Source organism: Meriones unguiculatus, chromosome 4, assembly GCF_030254825.1.
Source record: "Meriones unguiculatus strain TT.TT164.6M chromosome 4, Bangor_MerUng_6.1, whole genome shotgun sequence".
In the NCBI taxonomy this organism is placed as follows: domain Eukaryota; kingdom Metazoa; phylum Chordata; class Mammalia; order Rodentia; family Muridae; genus Meriones; species Meriones unguiculatus.
The window spans coordinates 75,947,739-75,963,984 of record NC_083352.1 but is presented as its reverse complement, the minus strand read 5'-3'; positions in this window follow the sequence as shown (position 1 = coordinate 75,963,984).

Below are 16,246 nucleotides of genomic sequence, written 5' to 3'. Positions count from 1 at the left end.
TGGCTGGTTGATATCTATGGATACCTGCCTTTTTCTGAAAAGAAATGAAGGAATGAATGGCATTTGGAGAGGGGAGATGTGAGGGAGGGGGAAGGGCTGGGAGGAGAGGAGGGAGGAGAAACTGCATTCAGGATATAAAATAAATAAAAGTTTTTAAATGTTTTTTTATTAATTGCAGTTTATTCACTTTGTATCCCAGGTGTAGCCCCATCCTTCATCCCCTCCCAATCCTACCCTCCCTCCATCTTTTCCTCCCATGCCCCTCCACAAGTCCATTGATAGGGGAGGTCCTCCTACCCTTCCCTCTGACCCTATCCTATCAAGTCTCATCAGGACTGGCTGCACTATGTTCCTCTGTGGCCTGGTAAGGCTGCACCCCTATCAGGGGAAGGTGATCAAAGAGCCAGACAATGAGTTCATGTGAGAGACAGTTCCTGTTCCCCTTACTAGAGAACCCACTTGGAGACTGAGATTCCATGGGCTACATCTGTGCAGGGGTTCTAGATTATCTGCATGCATGGTCCTTGATTGGGGTATCAGTTTTAGAAAAGACCCCTGGGCCCAGAATTTTTGGTTCTGTTCCTATCTTTGTGGATGTACTGTTCCCTCCACATCTTTCTATCTCTCCCTTCTTTTATAAGATTCCCTGTACTCTGCCCAAAGTTTATTCACGAGTCTCAGCATCTGCATTGATACCTTGCTGGGTAGGGTCTTTCAAGGCCCTCTGTGCTAGGTTTCTGTCCTGTTTCCTGTTTTCTCCCTCTTCCTATGATCTTTCGGTTTACCTTTCTGGGTGAGGATTGATCATCTTACTCAGGGTCCTCCTCCTTGCTTAACTTCTTTAGGTGTAAAATTTTAGTATGTTTATCCTATATTTTGTGACTAATATCCACTTATGAGTATATACCATGTATGTCTTTCTGCTTCTGGGTCACCTCACTCAGGATGATCTTTTCTTTTCTTTTTTTTTATTAGTTACATTTTATTAACTCTGTATCCCAACTGTATCCCCGCTCCCTCATTCCCTCCTACTCCCCCATCTCCTCCCTGCCCCCTTTCCAAGTCCACTGATTGGGGAGGATCTCCTCTCCTTTCATCTGACCCTGTTTTATCAGGTATCTTCAGGACTGGCTGCAAAGTCCACTTCTGTGGCCTAGCAGGACTGCTCCTCTCTTGGGAGGTGGGGAGGTCAAAGAGCCTGCCATTGAGTTCCTGTCAGAAATAGTCCCTGTTCCCCTCACTATGGGAAACCGATTGGTTTCTGAGCTACCATGGGCTTCATTTGAGCAGAGGTTTTAAGTTATATCCATACATGGTCCTTGGTGGAGTGTCAGTCTCAGAAAAGACCCTGTGCCCGGATGTATTTGGCCCTTATGGAGCTCTTATTCTTTCCAAACATCATACAAACTCCCCCTTATTTCATATAATTCCCTACACTCTGCTGAAGGTTTGGTTATGAGTCTTAGTATCTGCTTTGATACACTGCTAGGTAGAGTCTTTCAGGAGCCCTGTGCAGTAGGCTCCTGTCCAGTTACTTGTTTTCTCCTACATCCAATGCACCTCCCATTTGTCTTTCTAAGTGAGGATTGATCATCTTACCACAGGTCTTCTTTCTTGTTTATCTTCTTTAGGTGTATAGATTTCATTATGTTTATCATATCTTTTTTGTGCTTTTTTTATTTTGCAGTTAAATATATTAAAATTTTTTCTTTATTAAATACACTTTATTCACTTTGTATCCCCCCTGTGGTTCCCTCCTTCCTCCCATCCCAATCCCTCCCTTCTTCCACCCTCTGCATGCATGCCCCTCCCCAAGTCCACAGATAGGGGAGGACTTCTTTTCCTTCCTTCTGACCCTAGTCAATTAGGTCTCATCAGAAGTGGCTGCATTGTCTTCTTCTGTGGCCTGGTAATGCTGCTTCCCCCTCAGGGGGAGGTAATTAAATAGCAGGCCAATCAGTTCATGTTAGAGACAGTCCCTGTTCCTATTACAATGGAACCCACTTGGATATTGAACTGCCCAGGTCTACATCTGTGCACGGGTCTTAGGTTATCTCCATGCATAGTCCTTGGTTGGAGTATCAGTCTCAGGAAAGACCCCTGTGCTCAGATATTTTGGTTCTGTTGCTCTCCTTGTGGAGTTCCTGTCTCTCCAGATTTTACTGTTTCCCACTTCTTTCATAAGATTCCCTGCACACTGCCCAAAGGTTGCCCATAAGTCTCAGCATCCGCATTGATAGTCCACAGGACAGAGCCTTTCAGAGGTCCTCTAAGTCAGGCTCCTGACTTGTTTCCTCTTTTCTCCTTCTTTTGATGTCCATCCTCCTTGCCTTTCTGGATAGGAATTGAGCATTTTAGTAAGAGTCCTTCCTCTTGATTAGTTTCTGTAGGTATACAGATTTTAGTAGGTTTATCCTATATTATATGTCTATATGAGTGAGTATATACCCAGTATATTCTGCTTCTGGGATAGCTCATTCAGGATGATCTTTTCTAGATCCCACCATTTACCTGCAAATTTCATGATTTCCTTGTTTTTTATTGCTGAGTAATATTCCATTGTGTAGATATACCAAAATTTGTGCATCCATTCCTCCACTGAGGCATATCTAATAGGACTATATGAGTGAGTATATATCATGTGTGTCCTTTTCCTTCTGGGATACCTCACTTGGAATGATCTTTTCTAGATCCCCCCATTTTCCTGCAAATTTCATGATTTCGTCATTTTTGATTGCTGAGTAGTATTCCATTGTGTAAAAATACCACAATTTTTGTATCCATTCCTTAGTTGAGGGGCATCTGGGGTTGTTTCCAGGTTCTGGCTATTAGAAATAAAGCTGCTACAAACATGATTGAGCAAATGTCCTTGTTGTGTACTTGAGCAAATTTTGGGCATATGCCTAGGAGTGGTATAGCTGGATCCTGAGGAAGCACTATTCCTAATTGTCTGAGAAAGTGCCAGATTGACTTCCAAAGTGGTTGTACCAGTTTACATTCCCACCAGCAATGAAGGAGGGTTCCCCTTTCTCCACATTCTCTCCAGCATGTGTTGTCACTTGAGTTATTCATCTTAGCCATTCTGATGCGTGTAAGGTGAAATCTCAGGGTCATTTTGATTTTCATCTCCCTGATGGCTAAGGATGTTGAGCATCTCTTTAAGTGTTTCTCTGCCATTCTACATTCCTCTACAGAGAATTCTCTGTTTAGCTCCGTACCATTTTTTTAATTGGATTACTTGATTTATTGCTTTTTAACTTCTTTAGTTCTTTATATATGCTGGATATCAGCCCTCTGTCTTATATAGGGTTGGTGAAGATCCTTTCCCAGTCTGTAGGTTGTTGTTTTGTTCTGACAACAGTGTCCTTTGTTTTACAGAAGCTTTTCAGTTTTATGAGGTTCCATTCATTGATTGTTGCTTTTAGAGCCTGTGCTGTTGGTGTTCTGTTCAGGAAGTTGTCTTCTGTGCCAATGAGTTTTAGGCTGTTCCCTACTTTTTCTTCTAAGCGGTTTAGTGTGTCTGGTTTTATGTTGAGGTCTTTGATCCATTTGGACTTTAGTTTTGTGCAGGGTGATAAATATGGATCTATTTGCATTTTTCTGCATGTAGACATCCAGTTGGACCAGCACCGTTTGTTGAAGATGCTGTCTTTTTTTCCCTTGAAAGGTTTTGGCTTCTTTGTCAAAAATCAAATATTTATAGGTGTGTGGGTTTATTTCTGGGTCTTCTATTTGGTTCCATTGATCCTCCCTTCTGTTTCTATGCCAATACCATGCCATTTTTATTACTATTACTCTGTAGTACAGCTTGAGATCGGGGTTGGAGATACCTCCAGAGGATCTGTTGTTGTACAGGATCGTTTTGGAGATTCTGGGTTTTTTGTTTCTCCATACGAAGCTGAGAATCTTTCTTTCAAGGTCTGTAAAGAACTGGGTTGGTATTTTGATAGGAATTGCATTGAATCTGTAGATTGCTTTTGGGAGGATGGCCATTTTCACAATGTTAATCCTACCAATCCATGAGCATGGGAGATCTTTCCATCTTCTGATACCTTCTTCAATTTCTTTCTTCAGTGACTTAAAGTTTTTTTTCAAACACGTCTTTCACTTGCTTGGTTAGAGTCACCCCAGGGTATTTTATGCTATTAGTGGCTATTGTGAAGGATGTTGTTTCCCTGATTTTTTTCTCGGCCCTTTTGTCTTTAGTATATAGGAGGGCTTCTGATTTTTTTTTTTTTGAGTTGATTTTGTATCCTGCCACTTTGCTGAAGGTGTTTATCAGCTGAAAGAGTTCTCTGGTTGAATTTTTGGGGTCGCTCATGTGTACTATCATATCATCTGCAAATAGTGACACTTTGACCTCTTCCTTTCCAATTTGTATACCCTTGATCTCCTTTAGTTGTCTTATTGCTTTAGCTAGGACTTCAAGAACTATGTTGAAGCGATACAGAGAGAGAGGGAAGCCTTGCCTTGTCCCTGATTTCAGTGGGATTGATTTAAGTTTTTCTCAGTTTATTTTGATGTTCGCTATAGGCTTGCTACATATTGTTTTTACTATGTTTAGGTATGTGCCTTATATCCTGATCTTGCTAAGACTTTAAACATGAATGAGTATTGGATTTTGTCAAATGTGGTTTTTCTTCTTCAGTCTGTTTATATGGTGAATTACATTGATTGATTTCCGTATATTGTACCACCCCTTCATGCCTGGGATGAAGCCTACTTGGTCATGATGGATGATATCTTTTATGCATTCTTGGATTTAGTTTGCAAGTATTTTGTTGTGTATTTTTGCCTCAATGTTCATAAGAATGATAGGTCTGAAGTTCTCTTTTTTTGGGGGGAGGAGTATTAGGTATCAAGGTGATTGTGGCTTCATAGAATGAGTTTGGTAAAGTTTCTTTTTTTTCTATTTTGTGGAATAGTTTGAAAAGAATTGGAGTTAGCCCTTTTTTGAAGGTTTGCTAGAATTCTACACTGAAACCATCTGACTCTGGGCTTTTTTTGGAAGGGAGACTTTGGATGACTGCTTCTATTTCCTTGGGGGATATAGGACTACTTAATATATTTACCTGATCGTGATTTAATTTTGGTAAATGGTATATATGAAGAAAATTGTCCATTTCTTATGGATTTTTAAATTTTGTGGCATTATAGGCTTTTGTAGTAAGACCTAATGATTGTTTGGATTTCCTCAGTGTCCATTGTTATGCACCCCCTTTTTATTTTTTATTTTGCTGATTTGGATAGTTTCTCTCTGCCTTTTAGTTAGTGTGGCTAAGGGTTGGTTTTCTCAAATAACCAGCTCTCAGTCTCATGGATTCTTTGAATTGCTTTCTTTGTTTCTAATTCATTGATTTCAGCTCTAGGTTGTCTACTCCTCGTGGGTGTGTCTGCTTCTTTTTTTTCCTAAGGATTTTAGGCATGCCATTACGTTGCTTGTATGAGATGTCTCTAACTTCTTTCTGGGGGCACTTGGCACTATGTATTTTCCTCTTAGCACTGCTTTGTGTCCTATAAGTTTGGGTAAGTTGTGCCTTCATTGTCATTGAATTTTAGGAAGTCTCTAAGTTCTTTTTTTATTTTTCTCTGACTAAGTTGTCATTGAATACAGAGCTGTTTAGTTTCCATGTGTATGTAGGCTTTTTGTTGTATCTGTTGTTGTTGAGGTCTAGTTGTAGGCCATGGTGGTCTGATAGGAATCAAAAGATTATTTCAATCTTCTTGTACCTGTTGAGGCTTGCTTTGTGCCTTACTATATGGTCAATTTTTGAGAAGACTCCATAAGGTGCTGAAAAGGATGTATACTCTTTTGAGTTTGAGTGAAAAATTCTGTAGACATCTTTTAGGTTTACTTGGTTTAAGACCTCTGTAATTGCCATCATTTCCCTATTTAACATCTGTCTAGATGACCTGTCCCTTGGTAAGAGTGGAGTGTTGAAGTCTTCCACTATTATGGTGTTGGGATCGATATGTGATTTAAGCTTTACTAATGTTTCATTTACAAATGAAGGAGCTCTTGTATTTGTGGCATAGGTGCTCAGGATTGTGACTTCCTCCTCGTGGATTTTTTCTTTGATGGGAATAAAGTGCCCCTCCTCATATTTTGGTATTAATTTTGGTTGAAAGTCTATTTTATTAGATATTAGGATAGCTACGCTAGCTTGTTTTCTGGGTTCCTTTGCTTGAAAAACTTTTTTTCCAGCCGTTTACTCTGAGGTAATGTTTATCTTTGTTGCACAGGTGTGTTTCTTGGATGCAGTAGAATGTTGGATCCTGTTTATGCAACTACTCTGTTAGTCTGTGTCTTTTTACGTTAGAGTTGAGTCCTTTGATATTGAGACCTAAATGATATGGAACTGAGACTGCCTCTTACATCCCCCACGTTGAAGTGGGATGTCACCTTCCCCTAATTTTCCCAGTCCTCTGGCCCACTAATGGATGCGTCAATCATATACTTTCTGTTTTTACGGGGTCCTCCCAACCCCTTAGAGAGGGAGCAAAAGATTCTCCTTGTTTTCACAGCTTCATGTCCTACATTCGGTTTTGTAGCCAGAGGGGTCTGCCCAAGAGCAGCCCGTGTTCCCTATGTTCAGGTGGGACACCAGCCACCGTTTGTGCCACTATTGAGAGGCGGGTGGTGGGTACACTGCTCTGCTATGCATGGGTGTCCCCTAGAGCTAGGTAGGACCCACCAGAGTGTCTCTGTGCCTGTGGCTCCTTAGCAATCTGTATTGTTGCTTCCTTGGACAATCAAGATGATTGTCTGGCAACACTTAGTGGTGACAATTTTCTGCAAGTGCCTATTTCCAGGTTGACCACCAGGAAGGCAAAGTGCCTGCTGTGATCTGGCAAGGGTGAGAAGAGTCCGGGAGAGCAGGTGGGTGTGTCCTGGAGAGTGTGTCGTGTTTCAGAAGGATCTAAGTGTATAGTGTTGTATCCGGTGAGTACTGTAAACTGGGGTATGTGCTGTTTGCTAGAGATAGGCCCAAACAAGGGTACAGGGGAAGCAAGATGGATTATAGCTATTGTACCCGGGTGGACCCAGGCTCATTTTTGGAGCCCCCTGGAGGCTGGACTCTGGATCCTAAGAGCTAGAGGATGCTGTGTTCCTGGCTGACTGACCCAGGCCCAGGTCTAGCCCCGACTCTGTGGAGCCTCAGAGCTTTTGTATATACGTATACATATATACATATATACACAGATATTTATGTGTATGTACATTCATATGCACACATACATATACACATACATATACATGTATACATACATATACATATATATGTACATATGCACACACACAACATTATATACAAAGAAGTCAACCAGTTTGTTCCTTCTTTCTCTTTTTTGTTTCCATAGATGAGGTAGACCAGTTGGTCACTTTTCTCTGTTTCAATACCACAAAAGAGGAGGTTGTCCCTTAGAAAGAAAGAAAGAAAGAAAGAAAGAAAGAAAGAAAGAAAACCTTTTTCTTGTCTGTCTGTCTGTCTGCCTGCATGCATGCACCAGCATAGACAAGGTTGGCCAGTTGGTAGCTTTTCTCTGTTTCAACACAAGAGGGAGGTCAACCAGTTGTTTCTTTTAAATAACTATATGAATAGATAGATACATAGCTAGCTAGCTAGATAAATAAATAAATGGATGAATGAATGAATAAATAGATAATGAATTGAGCAGGAGATATCTATCTGCTATTGACTTTTCCTTTTCTGTCAGTCTGTCTGTCTATATGCATGGACCAGCAGAAGAGGGAGCCAGAACTCATTATAGATGGTTGTGAGCCATCTCTCCGGTCTTTATCCATCTATCTATATATCTTTGGCTGTCCTAGACTGGGCTAGGCTCAAACTCAGATATCTGCCTGTCGCCACTTTGATATTTTTTAACTAATATTTATTGTCTAGAACATAATAATTTTCATTTTACTTTTCTGTTATTTGTTATATAGATTTATTGTTTCTTTAAAAATGGACATCGTCAATATAATTTTTCTTGATTTCAGATTAGTTTGCCTATCTGCAATGTAGTCTGTGGCCAACCTCTCTCCACCCTCATAACTGGAATGTGTGTCATTTGTCTGTGTGTGCTTGCATGCTTGTATGCAATTGGTCTTTATCAGCCTGCTTGCACTGTCTGTCTGATAGAGCTGGGGAATGGGGAGGGGCACTGGAAGGCACACAGAGGAGACAGACAGATACACATATTTAATCATATATAATTGATTATGTATATAATCGGAAAGGTTCATTCAAGATAGTTGAGCTAGGATTTTTCTTCTTTGTTTGTTTCTTCCAATCTCCTCTCTCCCTCCCTTCTTCCCCCTCTCTCTCTGTCTCTCTCTCTGTGTGCCTGTGTGTCTACCAAACCTACACAGAGAAACTCCATTTCAAATTAGCCAAAACTAAAAAAAAAAATAATTCTGCCTGGCATACAGAAAGAGTTCCACCACAATTATGTTTATTTAACCTCACTTTTATTTTCTATCTTTCTGTGTTTCTGTCAAAGTTACACAGAGAAACCCTGTCCAAAATATGCAAAAACTAACTAAATACATAAAGTCTTCCTGTCACAGAAGGATTTCCAGTACAATCAATTATATTTTTCATTTTATTTTGTTTTAGTTACAAATAATAAAAATTAAAATAAAGATGAGTGATTCATCAGCTTATTGCTGCTCTGACTTAGGTTCGCCCTGTCATGACAACATGTTTTTCTGTTATTTTTTTATTATTTTAATTTCTATTTTTTTCTGTCTGTGAATCCACATTTCATTTATTTTTAATTTTTTGTTTTTGTTTTTCAAGCAGTATGTCTGCGTGAGGGTATTAGATGTCCTGTAGCTGGAGTAAGAAACAGTTCTGAGCTGACATTCGTAAAGCCCTGTTGATACCCTTACACTCTGATCTCCGGACACATTATCTCACTGTCTGGCTCCAGGACTTCTTTCTGAGCATATGACAGTAATGAGCTACTCCAAATTATTTTAAATTGTTGTTGCTGTTGTTTTATATAGAAGAAACAGGGAGACCGACATGGAAATCTAGCAGTGTCAAAGAGTAGAGGAGACTTTTCTGGCACTGGGAATTTACATAGTTTGGTGTTGAGTCTCTGTGTGTGTGCTTCTATATTTAAGGGGAATTTTTAAAACTATTATTACTACTGTAGTGGGGCTGCTCTGCCTTCTCCCTAACCATGACCCTGATCCCAGGACCTGGGTCTGTGCAGTGGTACTGACTTTGCTGTTAGCCTTCTTGTCTCTCTCTAGCTTGTTGCTGAATTGTTCTTGTTTGGTTGGTTTTGATTCTATTATTTATATTATGTGTGTTGATGTTTTGCCTGCCAATCTGCCTGCCTGCCAGTATTCTTACAGTTCCAGTGTGTAAGTTTCATGTTTAGAGTTAGAATTTGTTCAGAGAGATAGATAACATGCAGGTCTACACCCCTACCACAAACACAGACAGACTCTAATTCAATGTTTGTTTTATTTATTTATGTATTCATTCATTCATCCAACCATCTATCTATCTATCTATCTATCTATCTATCTATCTATCTATCTATCTATCTATCATTTTGCTTTGTTTGTTTGTGTTTTGGAGACATGGTTTCTCTGTGTAGCCTTGGTTTTGTAGACCAGGCTGGCCCGTAACTCACAGAGATCCACTTGCCTTTGACTCCCTGAGTTCTGTGATTACAGTCATGTGCCTGGCCTAGCCTATGTTTTAATTTTATTTCTTATTTGCTTGAGACAAGAATTTGAGACAATTTCTCTCTCTGTGTTGTTCTGTAGTTCTGGCTCTCTTTTATATCAAGTGGTTGCCACAGCACAGTTTTCCCCATGCCTTGAAGATTTCTCTAGTTCTTTTTGAATTTTTTAATTAATTATTTTTATTTTATGTGCCTTGGTGTTAGGGTGTCAGATGACCTGGAACTGGAGGTACTGGCAGTCTTGAACTGCCTTGTGGGTGCTGGGAGCTGAGTCTGAGACCTTTGGCAAAGCAGACAGTGTTCTTAAACACCGGTCCCCCAATTTATTTATCATTTGTTTATTTGTTCAGTTATTTACTATCTAGTTATTTATTTATTTGAGACAAAGTCTCTCTCTACATAATCTCTTTTTCTCTCCCTTCCAGCCCTGGAGTTCATGTTCTTTCTCTCTCTCTCTCTCTCTTTCTCTGTTTGTGTGTATGTCTGTGAGTGACAGAGAGACACAGATAGAGAGCTACATTTTAAAATCAAATTAAATGGACAATAAATAACAAGAATTTAAAAATAGCCAATCTTTGGCTTTTCAGTTTTTCTTTTTCTCTTCAGACAGGGTTTCTTTGTAATATCAATGGCTGTCCTGTAACTTGCTCTGTAGATCAGTGTGGCCTTGAAAAACTGAAAAGGCCTGCTTTTGCCTTTTTGTTGTTGTTTATGTTTTCTTGACTTTTTGTTTGTTTGTTTTATTCCTCCCCCTATTTAGTCAGGCAAGGGCTTCTCTGTGTAGTCCTGGCTGTCCTGGAACTCACTCTGTAGATCAAGCTGGACTCAAACTCAGAGGTTGACTGGCTTCTGCCTCCCAAGTGCTGGAATTCTCTCTCTCTCTCTCTCTCTCTCTCTCTCTCTCTCTCTCTCTCTCTCTCTGTGTGTGTGTGTGTGCAGTCAAGGGTTTCTCTGTATAGACCTGGAACTCACTCTGGAGACCAGGCTTGTCCCATCATCCTCTTTTTCCTTTCTTGTCTTTATTTTATTTTTAAAGGCTGGAGTTAACCATTTATGTTGTTTTTATTTTCATGTAGAGAGGGTACTGTGTAGATTAGGAGTGCTTCCTCAGAGTTCTGCACATGCAAACTGGGTTTTAGTTTTGGTTCTGTGGAGAGGCTAGTAAATAAAGAACAAAAAAGGCCTTGAAAAGTATGTCACATGGTTGCTTCCATATTGGTGAGGTCAGGAGCCATGATGGTTGCCATCCTCATGGTGGCTTCATTTTGATGAGGTCAACAGCCAAACCCTAGGTCAAACAGTTACTGAAACATTTTGAACTGTGATTTGATCACCCCCACACAGAGAAGAGGAAGGGGAAAAGAGAAAGGCACATCACACACAGAGCTTCTCTCTCTCTCACACACACTGGGAGAATAGAAAGAGAGAGAGAGATTTTGAAAATTAAGCTAAAGTTATGATAAATAACAAAAATAGAATAAAGATATACACACAGAATTTGTGGTACATTTACACAATGGAAAATGACTCAGCAATTAAAAACAAGGAAATCATGAAAATTTCAGGCAAATGGTGGGAATTAGGAAATATCCTGAGTGAGGTATTCCAGAAGCTGAAAGACACACATGGTATATACTCACTTATAAGAGTATATTAGACATACAATATAGAATAATCATCCTAAAATCTGTACACCTAAAAAAGGTAAGCAAGAATGAGGACCCTGGGTACGATCTTCAATCTTCATTCAGAAAGGCAAACGCGATAGACATTGCAAGGAAGGTGAAAATAAGGAACAAGACAGGAGACTACCACAGAGAGCCTCTGAAAGAGTCTACCCAGCAGGGTATTAAAGCAGATGCTGAGACTCATAGCGAAACTTTGGGCAGGGTGCAAGTAAACTTACAAAAGAAGGGAGAAATGGAAAGACCTGGAAGGGCCTGGAGCTCCACAAGGAGAACAAAAGAACCAAAAAGTCTGGGCCTATGGGTCTTTTCTGAGACTGATACTCCAACCAAGGACCATTCATAGAGATAACCTGAACCCCCTTCACAGAGGTAGCCTGTGGCAGCTCAGTCTCCAAATGGGCTCCCTAATAAGGAGAGCAGGGACTGTCCCTGACATGAACTCAGTGGCTGATCACCTCCACCTGAGGGGGGAACAGCCTGACCAGGCCACAGGGGAAGACTATGAAAGACATTTCTGATGAGACCTGATAGGCTAGGGTGAGATGGAAGGGGAGAAGGTCCTCCACTATCAGTGGACTGGGGAAGGGACATGGGAGGAGATGAGGGATGGAAAGAGGGCAGGATGGGATGAGGGTGGGGCTAGAGCTGGGATGCAAAGTGAATAAATTGTCATAAATAAAATTATATTAATAAAAAAGAAATAAAAAAAACAGAAGAAGAAATTTTAAAAAAGCCTTCTTGGATTTCAGAAATAAAAGGAAGCCAAGCTGGGTGTGGTGGTGCACCCCTTTGATCCCAGCACCCTGAAGGCAGAGGTAGGCAGATCTATGAGTTTTAAGTCTGCTTTGCAGATGGTAGCCTTTCTTGAGAAACCTTGTTTTAAAGAACTAAAAACTAAATATGCAAGTAAGTACACAAAAAAAAAAAAAAAATAAACAAATAATGAGAAGTAAACAGCATGGAGCTGCCTTTGCTGCGCTCAAATCTACACACAGTTTGGATGCCACCTACCAGTCTTGCCTTCATCACATGCATGCTCTATCTTACATACACGTGTACAGCTGCCTGCTCTCACACCAATACACCCACAAAAATATTAAAGAAACGCGAAAGCAGTGACCTGTTATTTCTACATACAGATGGACAGTTTTTGCAACTCACTGAGTTCTAAGAAAGTTAAGTGAATGACAGAGACAAGACACCGAGGGCATGTCTAATGAGCAGAGGGTGAGATTCAATCACAGTTTGTAAGAGCATTTCACTAGTGTGCTGCTGGAAAAAAAATGAAATTGTTGAAGGATATGTAATAGATCTTCATACTTTATACCAGCATTCTTTTCTGAAAGATGAAATGTTAACCCAAGAGCTATTCTCTTTCCTTTTCATCATGTCATCTTTCTGAATATGTGTGTGTGTGCCTGCCTACCTGCCTCTGTTTCTTCCTTCCTTCCTTCCTTCCTTCCTTCCTTCCTTCCCTTTCTTTCTTTCTTTCTTTCTTTCTTTCTTTCTTTCTTTCTTTCTTTCTTTCTTTCTTTCTTTCTTTCTTTCTTTCTTCCTTCCTTCCTTCCTTCCTTTCTTTCTTTCTTTCTTTCTTTCTTTCTTTCTTTCTTTCTTTTCTCTGTCATCTGTATCTGTCTCTCTCTCTCTCTTTGCATGTATGTTTTTGTCTGTCTATCAAAGCTCCACAGAAAACCCCCCTCTCAAGCCAGAACTAACTAACTAACTAACTAACTAACTAACTAACTAACTCTGCTTGGCCTCCAGAAGGAGTTCTACCACAATTAATTATATTCACATTTATTTTAGGTTTTAGTTACAAATAAATAACAAAATTAAATTTAAAATGATTAATTCATTGCTGCTCTTCCTTAGGATCTTCCTGACCATATGTTTTCCATCTGTAAATCCATGATTTCTAGGGCTATGTAGAAAGAGACCCCTATCCTAACTACCTTTCCAAAATATATATATATATAATTGATATATACATATAAATTATATATAGAATTAATTTTGTATAAAACAAAGAAACAAACAAACAAATGAGTAAAGGCAGTACTGAGGTCCTGGGGAGTGGGGAGTACTGGGCTAAGGTGCTCCCAACTCTGTTTGTACTGTGTAAGCTTGGCATGATGGCCCATGTCTATAACCCCAGCCACACTCAGGAGTTGGAAAAAAAGCGGTGTGGAGGGTTGGTCAGGTTTAGGTATGTCTGAAGAGAAGCTGCTTCCATGTTCTGCTTTCCAATGTCAGCCCTTTTCAGCTTTTTTTTTTTTTTAAGGAAACTCCATGTTCATGTGTCTTTTAGCTTATTTGATTTTACTTTACTTTTAAATTTGGTTTATCTGGTAGCCTGCAAGCCTCGGGGATCCAGGCACCTGAGGGGAAAGAGAAGCCCTGTCCTAGGTTGCTTCAAAAGCCCCTGGGCGCCATTCTTTCAGTACCTCATAAACCTGGAAGTGCTGACCATGCTGTGATCCCAGCACCCAGGAGCTGGAAAGAGAAGGGTCAGAAGAACATCTCCAGCAACATCGCAAGTAATAATCATCCTGGACAAAAAGCAACACTCCTCTGAAAATAAGATAAACTAAAGTAGTTAATTCTTCTTTCCTGACAGGTGCAAACGTGGAAAACAAAGCACAACTTAAAGCAAATTCCTGAAGATAAAACAAAAATGGGAATTTTAACCATTCCACTGCTATTTTAATTTGCTCTTACTCTGTATTTGTATTTGTATTTGTATTTGTATTTGTATTTGTATTTGGTCCAAGAATGAAGGGGATGAGGGGTGGGGTGGGCGGCGGCGGTGTTGGCTAGAAACACAGCAGCCACAAATCCTGAGCTGCGAAGCGGTTTGGTTTGGTTTGTTTATTTATTAAAAAGAGACCTAAATGACATGGAACTGAGGCCTCCTCTTACCTCCCCCATATCGAGGTGGGGTGTCACCTTCCCCTAATTGTGCCAGTCCTCCGAGGCACTAAAGGATTTCTCAGTCACACACGTTCAGTTACTGGGACCTCCCTACCACTTAAGAGAGCGAGCGAAAGATTTGCCTTGTTTTCACAGCTTCCTTTCCTACATTTTTGTAGCCTGAGGGGTCCACCCGAAAACAGCCGCTTTCCAATGGCCATCGTTTGTGCCACTCTGGAGAGGCGGGTGGTGGGTATGTTGCTCTGCTGTGCGTGCGTGTCCCCTAGAGCTATGTAGGACCCTCTGGAGCACCTGAGTGCATGTGGCTGGTGAGAGAGCCGTGTTGTTGCTTACTTGGACTATTGAGATAGTTACTGGGCGACACCTAGCGGGGACAATTTTCTGCAAGGCGCCTATTTCCCCGTTGACCACAAGGATGAGCTGGCCAGGGTGAAGAGATTCTGAAGAGCAGGCAGGTGCGTCCTGGAGGTTGTGTAGTGTTTCAGAACGGTCTGAGTGTACACTGTTGTAGCCGGAGAGGACAATGGGTGCAGTTTGCCAGTGATGGTCCAAATTGACCTTATGGGGAAGGCTTGGGCAGGGAGACCAGAAGGCTTATAGCTGTAGGACCCAGCAGACCCAGGCTAGACTTTCAAGCCCCCTGGTGGCCTGTCTCTGGAGTCTAAGCTGTGAGGATGCTGTGTCCAGGCTAACTGGGAAACTGGCCCCTTTTCAGCTCCTACTCTGTGGAGCCTTGAAGCCTTTCCCCCCTGCCTTTTCTCCAGGAGCCCAGGTACCCTGTGGCGAGACTCTTGGTCTTATGATAGAGAGAATGTTGTGTCCCCAGGTAACTGGCCTACTGGCCTCCAACTCTGTGGAGCCTCAGAGCTTTGTTTTTATACATACATACATACATACACACACACACACACACACACGTACACACACACATGCACGCACACACCATCATCTACAAAGAGGTCGACCAGTTGTCCATTCTCTCTCTCTCTCTCTCTCTCTCTCTCTCTCTCTCTCTTTCTCTTTTTCTTTTTCATAAAAGAGGTCAACCAGTTCTTTGTTTGTCTCTGTCTCAACACCACAAGAGAAGAGGTTGAATAAATAAATAAATAAGTGATTCATTTAAATCAATAAATAAGTGATTGAATGAATAAATAAATGAATAATGAATGAATGAATAAATGAATGAATGAATGGATGAAAAAATAGATAACAAATTGACAAGGAGAGATCTGATATTGACTTTTCCTTGTCTGTCTCCCTGCCTGCCTACATGCACTGACATAGAGGAGGTTGACAAGTTGGTCACTTTTTTCTGTTTCAACCCGAGAAGAGGTCGACCAATTGTCCCTTTTAAATAAATAGATAGATAGATAAGTAAATAAATGGATAGATGAATGAATACATAGGTAATGAATTGAGCAGGAGAGATCTGATATTGACTTTTCCTTGTCTGTCTGTCTGCATGCATGCATGCACCAGCAGAAGAGGGAGCCAGAACTCATTATAGATGGTTGTGAGCCATCTATCCAGTCTTTAGCTATCTATCCATCCATCTATCTATATTTCCTTGGCTGTCCCAGACTGGGCTAGGCTCAAACTCAAAGATCTGCCTGCCTCCACTTTCATATTTTTTAACTAATATTTAATGTCTAGGTAAAGGTTGAGCGTAATATTTATTTTACTTTTTTGTTTTGTTATATATTATATGTTTATTGTTTCTTTAAAAATGGATGTCTGTCATAATTTTTCTTGATTTCAGATAAGTTTGCCTGTCTTCTATGCTGTTGATGGCCAACTTCCTTCTGCCTTCATAACTGGAATGTGCATGATTAGTGTGTGTGCAAGCTTGCAAGTGCCTCTGTCTGTCTGCCTGACTGTCTGTCTGTGAACTACTTGAGCATATCTAGTGCCCACAG